Below are 20,975 nucleotides of genomic sequence, written 5' to 3'. Positions count from 1 at the left end.
GGAGTCATCCACCGTGTGCTCTCTTGTGTCTGGTCTCTTTCACTGGGCGTGTTTGTTTTCAAGGTTCATCATGTTGCAGCATGAGTCAATGCTTCTTTCCTTTTCACGGAGGAGCAATACTCCGCTGGAGAAATGCACCACATTTTGTTTATTCTTTCTTCAGTTGGTGGACACCTGAGATGTTTCCGTCTTCTGGCTATTATGACTAATGCTGCTATAAACGCTCATGTACATTTTTAAAAGTTTATTTAATTGGAGGATAATTACTTTACAGTATTGTGATGGTTTCTGCCACACATCAGTATGAATTGGCCACAGGCATACATGTGTCCCCTCCCTCCTGAACCCTCCTCCCACCTCCGTCCCCACCCCATCCCTCCAGGTTGTCACAGAGCACCAGCTTTGGGTGCCCTGTGTCATACAACAAACTCACAATGACTGTCTATTTTACATAGTGAAGTGAAAGTCACTCACTCGTGTCTGACTCTTTGTGACCCCACGGACTATACAGTTCATAGAATTCTCCAGGTCAGAATACTGGAGTGGTTAGCATGTCCCTTTTCCAGGGGATCTTCCCAACCCAGGGATCGAACCCAGGTGTCCCGCATTGCTGGCAGATTCTTTAACAGCTGAGCCACCAGGGAAGCCCGAGAATACTAGAGTCGGGTAGCCTGTCCCTTCTTCAGGGGATCTTCCCGACCCAGGAACCAAACCAGCATCACCTGTGTGGTCGGATTCTTTACCAACTGAGCTATCAGGGAAACCCATCTATTTTACATATGGTAATGTATTTTTTATCTGATTTATTTTGGCTGCATTGGGTCTTCCTTGCCATATGCAGGCTGTCTCTAGCTGATGCGTGCCTGGGCTTCGCACTATGCAGCATGTGAGATCTTAGTTCCCTGATCAGGGACTGACCTGAGTCCTGTGCATTGGAAAGCAGATTCTTAGCCACTGGACCTCCAGGGAAGTCCCTGTGCTTCTCCTCTTGGTTTCCTTTCTCTGCTCCTGTTTCCTAGGTATGCTTCTGTATTTTTCCCAACAGGTTCTGTTAGACAAGCAGGAGCAGCTGCTGTTATATCCTGGTAGCCCCCAGGACTGTCCACACTGTCGTGTCTGTCCACCTTTGCCACGTCTGTGACCTGTCATGTATCTCCCTTCGCTCCCTCCAGTCTGATCTAATTCTCTCTCTGCTCAGCCGAGGCTCCCCTGGCTTAAGAGGATTGGAGAATTTGCTAGATGGGACCAGGACAGGATCAGAGAACCAGCTGTGGGGAAACCCTGGTGCCAAGATGGTCACAGAAGCCCGCAGAGAAACTGGAGACCAAAGAGCGTATAATTGGTGCAAGGATACCAGACCATCAATCCCAAATGCAGACTTTGTAGATATTGAATCCACGCATGAATGGATCTTTGATTTATGACAAGTTAACCAGTCTCTCCATACACTGACAACAGTAAATTCACGAGGATAAATGAGAAAGGAATCTCTGCCTCACACCACACACACACACAATCAATTCTAGAAGTCTTAAGACCCAAAGTGGCTCAGATGATAACCTGCCCACAGTGCAGGAGACCCAGGTTCGATCCCTCGGTCAGGAAGATCCCCTGGAGAAGGGAAGGGCTACCCATTCAAGAATTCTTGCCTAGGAAATCCCATTTCCGGAGACATTTCCTCTGTCTTGGCTCCCAAAACAGAGCCTGGCGGGTTACAGTCCACGGGGTCGCAAAGCATTGGACCTGACTGAGCAGCTAACACTTTCACTAAGACCTGAACGTGGGAGACGACACTGGTAAGATTTTAGAGAATACAGTGTTTATGACCAGTATCTTTCGACAATGAAAGATTTCTTAAACAAGAAAGATAAAAGAAAAAGTGTTACCTGCAGAACAGAATAGTTAAAACAGAGTCCTCCCCAGTCCCCTGCTGCCCGAACCTTGAGGTGGATTAAAAGTAGTAGACCAAGGAGCCAGAACTGGTCCCCCAGCAAACTGTTCTCAGCCTGTGATAAGGCAAGTTGACATTGAGTGTCAGGTTTTCTGAATTTTTATGTCAACTTGAGAATGAGGCTTCTGAAGGTTATTTTAAGTCTTTATTAGTAAATTCATTTTGTTTTACAGCATATCAGTGTGGCACTGACAGAGACGACAGAAAGGAAAACACTGGTGGATGATAACAGGTAGGGAGCGGCACTGAGATACAGGAAAATCAGGAAATCCTACTTGCGAAAAGCACGAGCGGGAAAAGAAATGTTTGCAACACTTTAATTACCAAAAGGGATAAAACGATAAATTCAAACAAATTAAGAAAAATTAACAAAAAAAATTCAAAAAATAAAAATAAAAGGGCACTCTGCACGTATTCCTAACGCCTAATAAACACCAGTAGGGCTCAGTTTCTCTCTCATGGGGAATCGATATGAAAAATCACGGAGAAGTCGCCAGACAGCAGATGGGCAAACATCACAAAGGCTCACATCCTAAATGTCCCTGAGGATCAGCAGGAGTGCTGGGCGATCGAAGCTGGTCAAGCGTCCCCCGGAAAGTTCCCGCGGGTGGCACCCACCAAAGCCGAGCGCACACCGGGAGCAGCAATTCCATGGCCGGCTTAGGAACCAGCTGAACTGCCCGCGTGCGCCCTAAATAAAGTGGAGGGGGGGACACTCAGAGCAGCGCGACCCCCGAGGGCCGCTTCTCGGTGAGCACAAATGCCCCCCTCCGCAGGCTGGATCCACGGAGGCGCGTCCCTCCCGACAGCGACTAGCGGTTACTTGGTGATTGGCTAAGCCGCCAGGGTTTCTGCACGCCAGCGCAGGAGCGCAGGCCGTGTCTGCAGGACTTTGCCGGGACAGATGGCTCTATAAACTCAGAAACTGCCGGGGGCCCGAGTCGTTCTCATCCGCAGAGTTATCTCCCTTATTATGGTACTCCGAGAACAAGACGGAGGGAGGTTCGTGGGAGGGTTCTTGGAGCGGGAAGAGGTCTGTGAAATCAAAGATGACAACAGAGTCTGGCCAGGAGTCCGAGGCGGCGCGGGGGTCCTGAACCCAGTCTGGAGTCGGGGCTGAAGTTGGACCTGGGGTCGAGGCTGGAGCTGCCATAGGGAAGCCCTCCTGGGCGCCCTGCGCCGGGGCGCAGCCGGCCGGGCCTTGGCTGGGGACGCCGCCTGGCGCTGGTGCGCTGAGCATGCCGGCGGGGCTGGGCGGAGAGGGGCTGCGGAAACCCGGGCCCTCTGGGGGCGCAGAACCTGCAGCCGCGGCGGCAAGGATAGAGGCAGTCCCGGGAGCGGGGGCGTCGGGGACTCCGCCGTCGGTGGAAGCGCTGCGGGGACCCTGGCCAGGCGCCTGGGTCAATCGCTTCAGCCGAGCGTTTTTGGCCCGGCGGTTCTTGAACCACACCTGGGGAGACAGAAGGGCCGGGGAGCAGGCGTCAAAGGAGGGGCCCTTCGCATCTGCGGCCGCCGGGGGTGGGTGGGAGGCTGCCCGCCGTTGGAGCGGAAGCCGGCCTCGGACCCCCCAGGCCCAATTAGAGGCTCCTGGAGTTTTCAGGAGGCCGCAGAGGAGACCTGAAGAGGGCGGGGGTGGCCGGCCTTGGTCACTCAGGAGCTCGAGCGCCAGGAAGGGGGTCTGCCAGAGGGGCTCCCTGGGTTCCCCGAGGCCCTGAGATTCGGACCCCGGGAGAGCCCTTGCTTCCTGAGCGACCCAGGGCCGCGCTCGGGCCCCTTGGACCTCGGAGGGGCGGAAAGCTGGCCCCCGGATGCGGCGCGTGCTAAGTGCCAAGGTGGGAGCTGGTCCTGGTGCGGCTGTGGGGATGGGGGGCGGGATCTGACCTGCACTTTGTACTCCTCCAGGTTGATCCTGGCCGCCAGGTCCTCGCGGGCGCGGTAGCTCGGGTACTGGTTGTTTACGAAGTGTTCCTCGAGCTTGCGTAACTGTTCTTTGTTGAACACCGTGCGCTGCCGCCGCTGCCTCTTTGCGGGTCCTGAGAGCCGTTGGGGGAGAAGGAGGGTCAGACGAAGCCCACCTCCAGATGGCCCCCAGCCCGCCTCCCCCGACCTGGCTCAGGCCCTGGTGAGCGGATGGCGGGGCTCACTCTTGCCGGCAGAGGCCGGTGCGGGGTTATGCGTGTGGCATCCGGCCTGGCCGCCCCTGGTGCCAGCCTGGCTCTCCTCCTCCCACTCCAGCCCCAGCACCTCTCTGGGCCTCAGTGTCCACATCCTTGCGATGGGCCTGATCTCAGCCCCAGGGCCCCCAGCCTGGGAAGGCAGGCGGGCGGGCTCTCCTGGGCGCCGGGTCCCCCCACTATCCAAGGGCTGAAGCCACCCTGATGTTTGCAGGGGGCCACGGTGGGCCGGCTTATCTCCTCCATATAATATAATTCCATCCCTCAGACTCTGCAGTGTCCTCCCCACCGCATGAAGCCCTCTCGGACAGCTGGGCCTTCCTCTGGGTGCTCGGCCACGACCCCCAGCCTCTGGCCCAGGCCTTTTGCCCTGGCCCATACTCACCCATGGTAGACCGAGGGTGAGTCTCGTTCCTCACTGCTGCCCTGCTCTCTGCCTTTGGGGCTCTGCAGGAAGATCTGAGGCCAGGGTCCCACACCCCAGCTTTATAGGCTGTGCCCACCTTGACACACCCTACAGGACCCGCCCTCTTTTGCCCCACCCCCTTGCAAGAGATGCAATTATCCCTTAATCCTTTCATTGCTGAGCAATTGCTGCTCACTGAGTCCTGTTCTGGGGCTGCCAGGAAACCTCTGGGGCCCTGCCCCCCTCCCGTGTAAGCGAATGAACCGGGTTTCCAGTCCGACTCAGCAGCTTGGGCCCCTGGAGTCCAGCCCCTCCTGGACTCACAGACGCATAGACCTGCGTCTAAAAGGCAGGCTGAACTCACGGCTCATGCCAGGGCCTCCTGGGAATGCCTGGACACTCTCTCTCCTGGTCAGAGCAAAGCACAACTTAGGATGCCCCTTCCCAGGGACTCGATTATCAGCAGTGGGGTGAAATTAAATAGGTGATCAGTACAACATGAAACGCAGCAAAGAGATCTTGTTATTTGATTTATGTCACTGTGAACTGTCACTCGGGGTTGCATTCCACTATAAATGGACATTTACCTGGCTTCCTTTTTGCCAACATTCTGCCATAACTGGACATCTTTTCTGCTTCTTGGACACCTGGAAGCACACTGGTCACCAGGACAGTTGATGGCAGTACTGTCAACAGGGGAGAATCCAATAATTTCCTTGGTGTATGAGATGTGACCAGAGGCCGTCTTCTGATGACTTCCTAATGGAAATTAAGTGTAGTTTGTTGATTAGATTGGCAAAGATTGAGAAGAGAGTCCTTGCCTGGGATTGGTAGGGGAAGGTGTGGGTATCTGGCTTTCTCATGTTTTGCTAGTGTGGGTTGGTGTCTGGGACGGATTTGATGATATCTTGATGATATGTTAGTTGTTGTTTAGTTGTGTCCAACTCTTTGTGACCCCATGGACTGTAGCCCACCAAGGCTCCTCTGTTCATGGAATTTCCCAGGCAAGAACACTGGAGTGGCCTGCCATTTCCTTCTCCAGGGGATCTTTCCAACCCAAGGATTAAACCCAGGTCTCCTACATTGGCATGAAGATTCTTTACCATTGAGCCAGCAGGAAAGTCCAATATCTGCCAATACCCTCAGCCAGAGGTTTTCAGGAAGATGCTGGGGGTGCCTCTGTTCTGTCCAGACAGCTGAGTGGGTGCTCCCATTCTCTTGTGGCCAGACCCTCATGGGGTCAGGGGTCAGAGGAGAGCATGGCTAACAAAGCTTACAGTCCAGAGTGCTGGAAATACATGGGAGGTCAAATTCAAAATTAAGTAAAACATGTAGACATCTTCAGGCTTCCCAGATGGTGCAGCAGAAAAGAACCTGCCTGCCAGTGCAGGAGATGCAAGAGACGTGAGTTCGATCCCTGGGTTCGATCCCTGGAGGTGAGCATGGCAACCCACTCCAGGATTCTTGCCTGGAAAATTCTATGGACAGAGGAACCTGGCAGGATAGAGCCCCATGGGGTCAGAAAGAGTCAGACACGACTGAGCCACTGAACGTGGACGTCGTCATTATAAGTCTTGCTCATTGTTTTGGTGGCTACTTTGGGTTGGATGTAGGGGGGTTTCATAGTCCACCAGCTAGCTCCTTCTCATCTAACATATTTTAATCCTCATAAATATGCCAGTGGAGAGCAGCAAAGTGAGGTCCTTGCTCTCAAAAGTTCTGCGATGCAGCACCTATCTGGCCAAGAAGAGCATGAGTAGATGCAGAGACTCACTGACGGTGCCTTATGAAACGATTAATTTATTTATAATGCTTATTTACAGCTATGCCGGCTCTTAGTTGCGGCATGCAGGGTGGTCTTTGCTCACGCGGGATCTTTGGTCGCAAAGCATGGACTCCCTCTAGTTGGGTTGCACAGGCTTCAGTAGTTGTGGTACTCAGACTCAGTCACCCTGAGGCATGTGGGTGGGGTCTTACTTGCCTGACCAGGGGTCGAGCCCACATCCCCTGCGTTGCAAGGCAGATTCTTGACCACTGGATCATCAGGGAAATGCCAGAAGTATATAAAGTTGGAAAAGTTGATGGCTGCATTACAAGAGCCAAAATTGGAAGCTAAATGGAAGTGACCACCCATTGATGAAGGGATAAACAAAGCATCATACATTCACACAATGGAATACTGTTTAATCATAAGAAGGAATGAGGGACTGACACAGCCTACGACATGGAAGAACCGTGAGAGCATTACACTAAGCGAAAGAAGCCAGACCCCACAGGTCACGAGTTGTATGATTCCATTCATAGGTGGTGGTTTAGTCATTAAGTCATGTCCGACTCTTGTGACCCCATGGACTTTCGAGTCTACCTGGCTTCTCTGTCCATGGGATTCTCCAGGCAAGAATACTGGAGTGGGTTGCCATTTCCTTCTCCAGGCGATCTTCCCAACCCAGGGATAGAACCCTTGTCTCCTGCATTCCAGAACAGAAAAACCCAGGGAGAAGATAGACTAGCAGTTTCCAGGAACTGGGGACGCCGGGGGGCAATTGGGATTGCCCAGTGGTGGGTATGGGGTTTCTGTTTAAGGTGATGACAAGTTCTAAAATGAATTGTGGTGAGGGGTGCACAGCTCTGTGAGTAGAGTGGACACCGTGAAGTTGCGTACTATGGAACAGTTGTGCTTATTTAGTCTGGCTGTGAGGCGTCACTGGTGCTGCGCCCGGGCGTCCTCTGGGTGCTGCCGGCAGGGCCGCCTCTCCTCGCAGTGCCCCTTCTCGCTGTGGCGGCTTCTCCTGCTGCAGCGCAGGCTCTCGAGCACGCGGGCTTCAGCGGTTTCGGCTCCTGGGCCTTAGAGTGTGGGCTCAGCGGTTGTGCTGCACAAGCCTAGCTGTCGCGAGCGAGGCATGTGAAATCTCCCAGACCAGGGATTGAACCCGTGTCCCCTGAGTTGGCAGGCAATTTTTTAACCACTGGGCCACCAAGGAAGCCCCTGAACTATACACTTAAAAGCAGTGGTCCCCAACCTCTTTGGCACCAGGGACCGGTTTTGTGGAAGACAGTTCTTCCCCAGACTAGGGATGGAGGGTGGTTTGGGGTGATTCAAGTGCGTTACATCTATTGTGCACTTTATTTCTGTTATTATTACATCAGCTCCACATCAGATCATCAGGCATTAGGTCCTGAAGGTTGGGGATACCGTCTTTAAAGGGGTGCATTTTGTGTTATGTGGATACATATCGATAAAAGTATACAAATGAATGTAATGCTAATTTCATCACCCGCTGGATTGATCAAGACAGCTGGGACACAGGAGGAGAAATTTGGCTTTCTCTCCCTGCTGATGGGGCATGTGTTGGTACACAATTTTTGGAGGTGTTGAAGACAGAATTGGTGATGTTTGATAAGGATCAAATGAGCACAGAATTGGTGATGTTTGATAAGGATCACTGACTCAGTGGTTTTTATCCTAAGAGATTTCTTCTGGGAGAATTCTTGACTACTGTGAAGAAGCATATATTTGCTTGAACTATCAATCAACTGAGTTGATTGGATTAATTCACATCTGGGTTTTTATCCTAAGAGATTTCTTCTGGGAGAATTCTTGACTACTGTGAACAAGCATGAATATATTTACTTGAACTACCAGTCAGCTGAGTTAATTGGATTAATTCATGTCTGTGACTAAGCAAATGATTAAATAATTCTTAACAACTTCAGAAATGTGAATTAACAGTTAAAAGGAAGGAGGGGTAGAACTTTCAATAACAATTGATGATTTTCAGTGTAGTTTTTGCTTTGTTTACCTGGTGTGTCTTCTTTCGGCTGAAGTAGATGTGTCTGGAACACATCTTGTTAGACTTCTTTTTCTTCCTCCCAAATCTAGTCTAGAAAACTTGAGGTTGATGACTAATGAAGTGTTGCATGACTGAATGAAGGTGCGGGTTTTGACATGGACGTAATGTCAAAAAATGAACAAAGTCAGACACATTGTTCATTTCTGAGGATGAACACATTCAACAAGCAAAAGATCTATAGCATGCATCTATAATATGTTTAAATTAACAACAAAACATGGAGCAAAAATGAATTACCCAGGGACTATGGCAGATGTTGGGCTTCCCTGGTGGTTCAGTGGTAAAGAATCCACCTGCCAGTGTGGAGATGCAAGAGATGTGGGTTCCCTCCCTGGGTTGGGAAGATCCCCTGGAGGAGGAAGTGGCAACCCACTCCAGTATTCTTGCCTGGGAAATCCCATGGACAGAGAAGCCTGGTGTGCTGCAGTCCACAGGGCTGCAAAGAGTCAGACATGACTGAGAGACTGAGCACAGAGGCATGGGGAATGTTACATATTCATCTTCTCTCTTTCTTATTGCTTAGTTATTATTACTTTTTAAGTTGAAAGCAAGAAAACAAGAAAAATGTCTGGTTCTGGATCCTGCTTGGATCATGTGGGTGACCTGATTCATCCCAGGGCCAGATGGAAATCCAGAGGGCAGAGCCCGCCCAGGGACAATTGGGGAGGGATGTAGGGAGAGAGCAAGAGTTCCTGAGGGTTCCTCCTTGGGCTTCCTAGGCTGCTGTCCAGTTCCTAGATTCAGATGGATAGAGAGGTTGCCTGTGGCCCAGAATCTGCTTGGGCAAAAGAGAAGGAGCTGGGAAGAGAGTTGGCAGAAATATGTGCTAAGAGGAAAAAATTAGTTCATTCATTTTGATTCAACCAGAACGGAAACAGTGGCTGTCTCTCCATCCATCAGTTCCTTGACCTCTTCTGCAGCCCTCTCCCCGGCAATCTCAGATTCTGGTCCTCCCAGAATGGTTGCTCCATCTCTGCCTCCAGCCTCAAGGATGTTCATGGACAGGGAGACTCTCCCTGCTCTCTCCACAATGAGAGACATCACTCAGCAGAAGGGATGGAAAAGAGAAAGCTGGATTTTGAAGACAACACTGGGGAGACAGAGATAAGATGGGAATAGAGGATTGGACCTCTGCTTTCTGGAACCTCTCACCTGTCTTTCTGCCCCTGGGGTGCCACTTCGTGTCTCCAGACACTGCTCTCTACCTCCATCTTCATTCTTCAAGTACAGTCCATTCCCCATTGTTTTTTTTTTTTTTTTTTTTGCAGACTCCATATTTGCCAATCTGCCAAACTCATGTCCATTGAGTCAGTGATACCATCTAACTAGCTCATCCTCACCCTTCTTCTCTTGCCCTCAATCTTTTCCAGCATCAGGGTGTTTTCCAATGAGTCAGCTCTTCACATCACATGGTCAAAATATTGGCGCTTCAGCATCAGTCCTTCCAATGAATATTCACGGTTGGTTTCCTTTAAGATTGACTGGTTTGATCTCCTTGTTGTCCAAGGGACTCTCAAGAGTCTTCTCTAGCACCACAGTTCAAAAGCATCAGTTCTTTAGCGCTCAGCCTTCTTTATGTCCAACTCTCACACCCATGCATGACTACTGGAAAAACCATAGCTTTAACTACACGGACCTTTGTCACCAAAGTGATGTCTCTGCTTTCTAATACACTCTCTAGGCTTGTCATAGTTTTTCTTCCAAGAAGCAAATATCTTTTAATTTCATGGCTGCAGTCACCATCTGCAGTGCTTTTGGAGACCAAGAAAAGGAAATCTGTCACTGAGGCTCTTTAGTTCCTCTTTGCTTTCTGCCATTAGGGTGGTGTTATCTGCATATCTGCAGTTATTGATATTTCTCCTGGCAAATTTGATTCTAGCTTCTCCTTCATCCAGCCCAGTATTTCACATTACGTATTCTGCATAGAAGTTAAATAAGCAGGGTGACAATATACAGCCTTGATGTACTCCTTTCCCAATTAGGAACCAGTCCATTGTTCCATGTCTGGTTGTAGCTGTTGTTTCTTGACCTGCATACAGGCTTCTCAGGAGGTCTAGTGAGGAGGCTTCTAAGGTGGTCTAGTATTACCATCTCTTTATGAGTTTTCCAGTTTGTTGTGACCCACACAGTCAAAGGCTTTGGCATAGCCAGTGAAGGAGATTCCCCTGGCGCCCTTGACGCTCAGGCTCCCGGAAATCAGCACCACGGACAGGGGTGAGGAGGCCACCTCCACTCTGCCCTGCCGGAAATCAGCACCACGGACAGGGGTGAGGAGGCCACCTCCACTCTGCCCTGCACGCTGTGGGGCTGATTCCCTCGGTGCCCTTGACTCTCGATTCAGTTCAGTTTAGCCGCTCAGTCGTATCTGACTCTTTGTGACCCCAAGGACTGCAGCTCGCCAGGCCTTGCTGCCTGTCTCCAACTCCCAGAGTCTACCCAGACTCCTGTCCATTGAGTCGGTGATGCCATCCAACCATCTCATCCTCTGTCGTCCCCTTCTCTGCCTGCCCTCAATCTTTCCCAGCATCAGGGTCTTTTCCAGTGAGTCAACTGTTCGCATGAGGTGGCCAAAATATTGGAGTTTCAGCTTTAGCATCAGTCCTTCCAATGAACACCCAGGACTGATCTCCTTTAGGGTGGACTGGTTGGACCTCCTTGCAGTCCAAGGAACTCTCAAGAGTCTTCTCCAACACCACAGTTCAAAAGCATCAATTCTTCGGTGCTCAGCTTTCTTTATAGTCCAACTCTCACATCCATACATGACCACTGGAAAAACCATAGCCTTGACTAGACAGACCTTTGTTGGTAAAGTAATGTCTCTGCTTTTTAATATGCTATCTAGGTTGGCCAGAACTTTCCCTCCAAGGAGTAAGTGTCTTTTAATTTCATGGCTCCAGTCACCATCTGCAGTGATTTTGGAGGCCCCAAAAATAAAGTCAGCCACTGTTTCCCCATCTATTTTCCATGAAGTGATGGGACCGGATGCCATGATCTTAGTTTTCTGAATGTTGAGCTTTAAGCCAACTTTTTCAGTAGGCACTAAGAGAGGGCATCAGAGGACAGACAGACTGAAACCACAGTCACAGAAAACTAGCCAATCTGATCACATGGACCACAGCCTGTCTCACTCAATGAAACTAAGCCATGCTGTGTAGGGCCACCCAAGATGGACGGGTCATGGTAGAGAGTTCTGACAAAATGTGACCCACTGGAGAAGGGAATGGTAAACCATTTCAGTAGTCTTGCCTTGAGAACCCCATGAACAGTATGAAAAGGCAAAAAGATAGGACACTGAAAGATGAACTCCCCAGGTCGGTAGGTGCCCACTATGCTACTGGAGATCAGTGGAGAAGTAACACCAGAAAGAATGAAGGGATGGAGCCAAAGCAAAACCAACACCCAGTTGTGGATGGGACTGGTGATAGAAGCAAGATCTGATGCTGTAAAGAGCAATATTACATAGGAACCTGGAATGTTAGGTCCATGAATCAAGGCAAATTGAAAGTGGTCAAACAGGAGATGGCAAGAGTGAACGTCAACATTCTAGGCATCAGCAAACTAGAATGGACTGGAATGGGTGAATTTAACTCAGTTGACCATTACATCTACTACTGTGGGAAGGAATCCTTAGAAGAAACAGAGTAGCCATCATAGTCAACAAGAGTCTGAAATGCAGTACTTGGATGCAGTCTCAAAAACAACAGAATGATCTGTGTTCATTTCCAAGGCAAACCATTCAATATCATGGTAATCCAAGTCTATGCTCTGACTAGTAATGGTGAAGAAGCTGAAGTTGAACGGTTCTATGAAGACCTATAAGACCTTCTAGAACTAGCACCCAAAAAAGATGCCCTTTTCATTATAGGGAACTGGAATGCAAAAGTAGGAAGTCAAGAAACATCTGGAGTAACAGGCAAATTTGGCCTTGGAGTACAGAATGAAGCAGAGCAAAGTTCTGCCAAGTTCTGCCAAGAGAACACACTGGTCATAGCAAACACCCTCTTCCAACAACACAAGAGAAGACTCTACACATGGACATCACCAGATGGTCAACACCAAAATCAGATTGATTATATTCTTTGCAGTCAGAGATGGAGATGCTCTATACAGTCAGCAAAAACAAGACCAGGAGCTGACTGTGGCTCAGATCATGAACTCCTTGACTCTCAGGCTCCCAGAAATCAGCACCACGGGCAGAGGCGAGACGGCCTCCTTCACTCTGCCCTGCACACTGTGGGGCTGGTTCCCTTGGTGCTCTTGACTTTCAGCCTCCCGGAAATCAGCACCACGGACAGAGGCGAGGAGGCCGCCTCCACTCTGCCATGCACACTGTGGGGCTGATTCCCTTGGCACGCTTGAGTCTCAGGCTCCGGGAATCAGCACCACGGACAGAGGTCACCTTCACTCAGCCCTCCACACTGTGGGGCTGATTCCCTTGGCGCCCTTGACTTTCAGCCTCCCGGGATCAGCACCACGGACAGAGGCGGGGAGGCCGCCTCCTCTTCTCTCCCTGCCCAGGTGGGTGGCTTCCCCCTCACGCATTTCTTCTCACTCTGAGCAGCCAGTAGAGACCAGTGAGCTCAGTTATACTTGGGACCTGAAGCCCCCTCCCTTCAGCCCCACCCTACTCGAGACCCTGTGGGAAGCAACCTGTAAAGGTTTAGTGGGGAAGGGGGAGCAGGAGGTCGCCCAGGGCCGGGGAGACTTCGTCTCCTCTAGGCTAGGAGGACTTGGTTACTCAGCGGCTGTGGAGCTCGCGCATGTGGGTGGGGGTCTCCAGGCCCCAGCTACTCCCTGGTACAAGGACTCGGTTACTCAGCGGATGTGGAGCTCGCGCATGTGGGTGGGGGTCTCCAGGCCCCAGCTGCTCTATGGTACAAGGACAGGAGGAGGGTGTGGGGGTGTGTCTGGGTCATGCTGCTTTTAGCTCCATCCTTCCCTCAAAGCCCAGAGCGTCCCACTCCGCAGTCCCCTCTCTGCACACCTAGCACTGCCTGGACCCTGGGGAAGGGGTACGTGGAGTAGAGGGAGAGGGACCCCCTTGTATTATCCATCTCTCCGTGTGGCTGACGTCCCCTTGTCTCTCTTCTTCCCAACGTAGCCCAGAGCTGCCCGGGGACAGGGCTGAGCTGTGGGTCTAACTCCTCAGTGGGTATGGGCAGGGGTCTCCTCACCTGAGAGCAGGAGCTCCAGGGGGTCGCTGGGGAGCAAAAGCAGGTGGGGGGCGGTGCTTCATGAGCTGTAGCGCCTGTAGCTCCCACTGTGGGCCAAGGTAACAGCACGCAGGGTGAAGCTGGCCTGAACGGGTTGAGCCGGGTCCTGCAGACGAAGGTGCTGGGGAGGATCGAGCGACCCCTCCTTGGACAGATGGAAGGTGTCTGACTGGACCTCAGAGTGACACTGCAGGGTCATGTTCTCTCCCCAGGGCATGGAGGCCCTGGGTGGGTAGAGAGGGAGGGTTTCCTGTGCATTCCTGGGGGAGGCTGGGGTGATGAGCAGAGAGCCCCTCCCCCACCCGGACCCTGAGCTGAGGGCCTCCCCGTGAGCCCGCCCAGCCCCTCTCGGCCGTCTGTGTGGGTCCCTCTAATGTCTTCAGTTGTTCGTTTTTCACTTTGTTTTTGGTGGCACAGTGCCACATATGGGCTGTTAGCTCCTTGACCAGAGATTGAACCTGTGCCCCCTGCAGTGGACATGCAGAGTCTCGACCACTGGACAGCGAAGGAAGTCCCAGGTCTGGGTCTCCTTAATCTCCGTGCCGCTCACTCCTGTTTTCACGTTCCCCTCCCTGGACCCCTGCCCCATCTGGGCCTCTGCTCCAGGACCCTTTCCCCGGACCCATCACCACCAGGGCTGACCCTGGTCCAGCACCCTGAGCAGACAATCAGGACCTGGCCCAGGACAGGGGCACCTCACCTGAGATCAGGATATCCAGGGGGGTGCTGGGGGCTGACCATGCATAGGAAAGGTTGTGTCCGCTGTAGCATCTGTACCAGCCCCCATGGGTGCTGGAGAAGGAAATGGCAACCCACTCTAGTATTCTTGCCTGGACAATTCCATGGAAAGAGAGCCTAGTCAACTACAGTCCATGGGGTCACAAAGAGTCAGATATGGCTGAGCAACTAACACTTTCACTTAACACTTTCCATGGGTGCTGTTCACATGGCCCAGGGGAAGTTGGGGCTCAGCCACCCTTCTAGGCAGAGGGGAGAGCTGAGCCCCTCATCCTTGGTCAGAACGAATCTGCCAAAGCCAGACTCTGAGTGACACCAGAGGGTCAGGTTGTCTCCAAGGAGTACAAGCGAGCCAGACTTGGGGGAGAGGGAGGGCGCCCCGTACACTCCTGGGGGGAAGGGCTGTGTCAAAGGGGGACCTCCAGCCCACTGACCCTGGGTGTGGGTTGGGACAGGAGGGGTCCACCTGAGCCCACACTCCACTCCTCTGCCTGTGAGGAGGCCCCCACAGTGGGAGGACCCGGCCCTTCCTCTTACCTGTCAGCACCAGGGGCAGGGGGTCGCTCCGCTCTGACCAGCCATTCCTGCTCTGGCGTGCACACTGACACTGCCCGGTAGTGCTCAAGCTCCTGGCACGGTGGAGAAGCTGGCCTTGTTACTGGAGTCCTGTGGGGGCCGAGTAACCAGGGGGCTGGTTGGGTGGAAGCAGGAGGTCTGGTGGGGACTCACCTGGTTGTACCTTGTCCCACTGCTCCCAACACAGCCCTGGAAGAGCTTCCTGTTAGCGCCCATCGTCCACCACACATTGTAGGTGTTCCAGGTCTGGTGTGGGCCCTGCGTGCTGGGGTCAGATCTGGGGCTGAGTGCATCCCCCTCCCCCTGGAACATCTGTCCCCTTTAAGACTTCTGTGTCCTGGGGTCTCGCAGGACCCAGGCTTGAGGACAGTGAGGGTCTGTGTTGTGGCACTGCCTCTCATGGTCCCCACTCTTTCAGTTCAGTTCAGTTTCAGTCACTCAGTCGTGTCCGACTCTTTGTGACCCCATGGACTGCAGCACACCAGCCCTCCCTGTCCATCACCAACTCCCGGAGTTTACCCAAACTCCTGTCCATTGAGTCGGTGATGCCATCCAACCATCTCATCCTCTGTCGACCCCTTCTCCTCCTGCCCTCAATCTTTCCCAGCATCAGAGTCTTTTCCAATGAGTCAGCTCTTCACATCAGGTGACCAAATACTGGAGTTTCAGCTTCAACATCAGTCCTTCCAATGAACACCCAGGACTGATCTCCTTTAGGATGGACTGGTTGGATCTCCTTGCTTTCCAAGGGACTCTCAAGAGTCTTCTCCAACACCACAGTTTAAAAGAATCAATTCTTCTGTGCTCAGCTTTCTTTATAGTCCAACTCTCACATCCATACATGACCACGGGAAAAACCATAGCCTTGACTAGACGGACCTTTGTTGGCAAAGTAATGTCTCTGCTTTTTAATATGCTGTCTAGGTTGGTCATAACTTTCCTTCCAGGAAGTAAGCGTCTTTTAATTTCATGGCTCCAGTCACCATCTGCAGTGATTTTGGAGCCCCCCCAAAAAAATAAAATCAGCCACTGTTTCCAATGTTTCCCCATCTATTTCCCATGAAGTGATGGGACCAGATGCCATGATCTTAGTTTTCTGAACGTTGAGCTTTAAGCCAACTTTTTCACTCTCTTTCACTTCCATCAAGGGGCTTTTGAGTTCCCCTTCACTTTCTGCCATAAGGGTGGTGTCATCTGCATATCTGAGGTTATTGATATTTCTCCCGGCAATCTTGATTCCAGCTTATGCTTCCTCCAGCCCAGCGTTTCTCATGATGTACTCTGCATAGAAGTTAAATAAGCAGGGTGACAATATACAGTCTTGACTGTACTCCTTTTCCTATTTGGAACCAGTCTGTTGTTCCATGTCCAGTTATAACTGTTGTTTCCTGACTTGAATACAGATTTGTCAAGAGGCAGGTCAGGTGGTCTAGTATTCCCATCTCTTTCAGAATTTTCCACAGTTTATTGTGATCCACACAGTCAAAGGCTTTGGCATAGCCAATAAAGCAGAAATAGATGTTTTTCTGGAACTCTCTTGCCTTTCCATGATCCAGCAGATCTTGCCAATTTGATCTCTGGTTCCTCTGCCTTTTCTAAATCCAGCTTGAACTTCTGGAAGTTCATGGTTCATGTATTGCTAGAGCCTGGCTTGGAGAATTTTGAGCATTACTTTACTAGCGTGTGAGATGAGTGCATTTGTGTGGTAGTTTGAGCATTCTTTGGCATTGCCTTTCTTTGGGATTGGAATGAAAACTGACTGTTTCCAGTCCTGTGGCCACTGCTGAGTTTTCTAAATTTGCTGACATATTGGGTGCAGCACTTTCACAGCATCATCTTTCAGATTTAGAAATAGCTCAACTGGAATTCCATCACCTCCACTAGCTTTGTTCATAGTGATGCTTCCTAAGGCCCACATGACTTCACATTCCAGGATGTCTGGCTCTAAGTGAGTGATCACACCATTGTGATTATCTGGGTCATGAAGATCTTTCTTGTACAGTTCTTCTGTGTATTCTTGCCACCTCTTCTTAATATCTTCTGCTTCTGTTAGGTCCATACCATTTCTGTCCTTTATCAAGCCCATCTTTGCATGAAATGTTCCCTTGGTAGCTGTAATTTTCTTGAAGAGATCTCTGGTCTTTCCCATTCTATTATTTTCCTCTATTATTATTTCCTATTATTTCTTTGCACTGATCACTGAGGAAGGCTTTCTTATCTCTCCTTGCTAGTCTTTGGAACTCTGCATTCAAATGGGTATATCTTTCCTTTTCTCCTTTGATTTTTGCTTCTCTTGTTTTCACAGCTACTTGTAAGTCCTCCTCAGACAGCCATTTTGCTTTTTTGCATTTTTTTCCCTTGGGGATAGTCTTGATCTCTGCCTCCTGTACAATGTCACAAACCTCTGTCCATAGTTCTTCAGGCACTCTATCAGATCTAATCCCTTGAATCTATTTGTCACTTCCACTGTATAATTGTAAGGGATTTGATTTATGTCATACCTGAATGGTCTAGTGATTTTCCCTACTTTCTTCTATTTAAGTCTGAATTTGGCAATAAAAAGTTCATGATCAGAGCCACAGTCAGCTCCTGGTCTTGTTTTTGCTGACTGTATAGAGCATCTCCATCTTTGACTGCAAAGAATATAATCAATCTGATTTCGGTATTGACCATCTGGTGACGTCCATGTGTAGAGTCTTCTCTTGTGTTGTTGGAAGAGAGTGTTTGGTATGACCAGTGTGTTCTCTTGGCAAACTCTATTAGCCATTGCCCTGCTTCATTCTGTACTCCAAGGCCAAATTTGCCTGTTACTGCAGGTGTTTCTTGACTTCCTACTTTTGCATTCCTGTCCCCTATTATGAAAAGGACATCTTTTTTGGGTGTTAGTTTTAAAAGGTCTTGTAGGTCTTCATAGAACTGTTCAACTTCAGCTTCTTCAGCGTTACTAGTTGGGGCATAGATCGACTTGGATTACCGTGATATTGAATGGTTTGCCCCAGTCTTTCAGCTCAGTTCAGTTCAGTCGCTCAGTCATGTCTGACTCTTTGTGACCCCATGAATCACAGCACGGCAGGCCTCCCTGTCCATCACCAACTCCCAGAGTTCACTCAAACCCACCTCCATCGAGTCGGTGATGCCATCCCATTCTCTGTCGTCCCCTTCTCCTCCTGCCCCCAATCCCTCCCAGCATCAGAGTCTTTTCCTTGTAGGTCTTCATAGAACTGTTCAGCTTCTTCAGCGTTACTGGTCGGGGCATAGACTTGGATTACTGTGACACTGAATGATTTGCCCCAGTCTTTAGATGACTTAAAAAGCCCACAGACCTAGAAGGACAAACAGACACCTGGGGTGCGTGACAAGGTCCAGCCTCTGTGTTACATGTTGCAAGTTCCTCACAGTGGCCTCACAGGAAGATAAACAACCCTAGCCCCCCCAACCCAGGGCCTGATTCCACCCTCCCTGCAGGATGGGGCCCAGCAGACAGCAGGCTTTGAAACTTTCCAGGCCATATGTGAGTCTCACCAGACCCCACACACTCTGCCTACACCTTGTGCCAAATCCAAACCAAGAGAGTGACAGGAGGCTGAGATGCAGGGCAGGGCCTAGGAGCAGCCCTAATTTGGTTCTAATTGTTTCATTTTCTTTCTTTCTTTATTTCTTTTTTTTTTTTTCTGTAAAAGCCTTTATTGTTTCCATTTGATCCAAAGCTTGGGAGAGGGCTCCAGGGTGGTCTATAAGCTGCCTCATGGCTGCAGAGAGGCTTCAGGAAAAAGCCGTGACACCAGAGGGTCTCCTCAAAGACCACTGGGATGAGATGGGAAATGTTCTGTTTTCCCAGCACCACTTACTGAAAATATTGTTTTGTCTCTATTGTATATTGTATTGTATATCCTTACCTCCTTTTTTGAAGATTTTTTTGACCACAGGTGTGTGGGAGTATTTCTAGATTCACTGTTTTGTCCCAGTGACATGTCTATAAATTTTGTGCCAATACCACACTGTTCTGATTACTGTAGCTTTGTAATATTGTCTCAAGTCTGGAGGGTTATTCCTCCTGCTTTTTTCTCAGCATTGCTTTGGCAATTCTGAGTCTTTTGTTGTTCCATATAAGTTTTAGCATTATTTGTTCTAGTTCTGTTTTTAAAAATGCCATGGGTAACTGGATAGAGATTGCATTATATCTATAGATTATTTTGGGTTATATGGTCATTTTAACTACATTAATTCTTCCAATTCAAGAGTAAGGGATAGCTTTCCATTTCTTTGAATCATCTTCAATTTCCTTTATTAATGTTTTATAGTTCTCAACGTATAACTCTTTCACCTCCTTTGTCAGATTTATTCTTACATATTTTATTATTTCTTATGCAATTTTTAAAGGGGTTGGTTTTTACTTTCTCTTTCTGATGTTTCATTGTTAATGTAAAGAAATGCAACAGATTTCTGTATGTTAGTCTTGTATCCTAATACCTCTTTGAATTCATTTATCAGTTCTAATATTCTTGTTTGGAGTCTTCACGGTTTTCATGATATATAGAGTATCATGTCATCTGCATATAATGATATATAAGTCCCAGCTATAGCAATTAGATAAGAAAAAGAAATAAAAGATATCCAAATTGGGAAGAGACTTCCAATGCTATGTCGAATAAAAGTGGTGGTCATCCTTGACTTGTTCCAGGATTTAGTGGGAATATTTTCAGGTTTTCACCATTGAGTATTACATTGGTTGTGGGTTTGTCATAAATAATTTTTCCTTCTATACCTGCTTTGGAAAGAGTTTTTATCATGAATGGATGTTGAATTTTATCAACTGCTTTTTCTGCATCTGTTGAGACAATCATTTGGTTTTGTCTTTTATTGTGGTGGTATATTACTTTGATTCAGTTCAGTTCAGTTCAGTCACTCAGTCGTGTCCGACTCTTTGTGACCCCATGAATCACCGCACGCCAGGCCTCCCTGTCCATCACCGACTCCTGGAGTTCACTCAAACTCATGTCCATCGAGTCAGTGATGCCATCCATCCATCTCATTCTCTGTCGTCCCCGTCTCCTCCTGCCCACAATCCCTCCCAGCATCAGAGTCTTTTCCAGTGAGTCAACTCTTCGCATGAGGTGGCCAAAATATTGGAGTTTCAGCTTTAGCATCAGTCCTTCCAATGAACACCCAGGACTGATTTCCTTTAGGATGGACTGGTTGGATCTCCTTGCAGTCCAAGGGACTCTCAAGAGTCTTCTTCAACACCACAGTTCAAAAGCATCAATTCTTCTGTGCTCAGCTTTCTTCACAGTCCAAGTCTCACATCCATACATGACCACTGGAAAAACCATAGCCGTTGATTTGTATATGTTAAATCATTCTTGTGACCCTGCAATGAATGCAACTTGATCACAGTGTATGATCCTTTTAATGTGTTGTTGGATTCAGTTTGCTGGTATTTTGTTGAGGGTTTTTGCATCTATATTCATCAATGATAGAAGTGAAGTGAAAGTCACTCAGTCGTGTCTGGCTCTTTGCAATGCCATGGACTATATAGTCCATGAAATCCTCCAGACCAGAATACTGGAGTGGGTAGCCTTGGCCTGTAATTTCTCTTTTTGGTCTGAGCTTTTTCTGGTTTTGGTTTCAAGGCGACAGTGGCTTCATAGAATGACTTTGGGGGTGTGTCCTCCTCTTCAGCTTCTGAAAGAGTTTGAGAAGTATCAGTATAAATTCTTCTTTGTTTGGTAGAATTCCTCTGTGAAGCTATCCAGTTCTGGACGTTTGTTTGGGAGGAGTTTTCATCTTTAATATGATAGACGCTATTTCACTTCTAGTGACCAGCCTTTTCACGTTACCCATGTCTTCTTGACTGAGTGCCGGCAGGCTGCCTGTCTCTAGAGACTTGTCCACTTCTTCCAGGTTGTCCAATTGGTTTTTCTTAATATTCTCTGATGAATTTTTGTATATCTGTGGTATCAATTGTTATTTCTCTTCTCTCGTTTCTTACTTTGTTTACTTGGGTCCCTTGTTGTCCCCTTTTGAATTTGATGTGATGGAATACGCTCCTATAGTTTCATTTCACTT

General features: G+C 49.3%; 1 pseudogene; it reads right to left on the bottom strand.

Moving 5' to 3' along the window:
- Positions 1-7,232: 7,232 nt before the first annotated feature.
- On the bottom strand, positions 7,233-15,221 carry LOC148774262 (leukocyte immunoglobulin-like receptor subfamily A member 2; annotated as a pseudogene).
- Between the last annotated feature and the right edge of the window lie 5,754 nt (positions 15,222-20,975).

The sequence above is a fragment of the Moschus berezovskii genome, chromosome 22 (assembly GCF_049115385.1).
Source record: "Moschus berezovskii isolate FMDL1 chromosome 22, NW_MosBer_1.0, whole genome shotgun sequence".
Classification (NCBI taxonomy): domain Eukaryota; kingdom Metazoa; phylum Chordata; class Mammalia; order Artiodactyla; family Moschidae; genus Moschus; species Moschus berezovskii.
The sequence above is the reverse complement of the archived record's forward strand: the minus strand, read 5'-3'. Positions and strand labels throughout refer to the sequence as shown.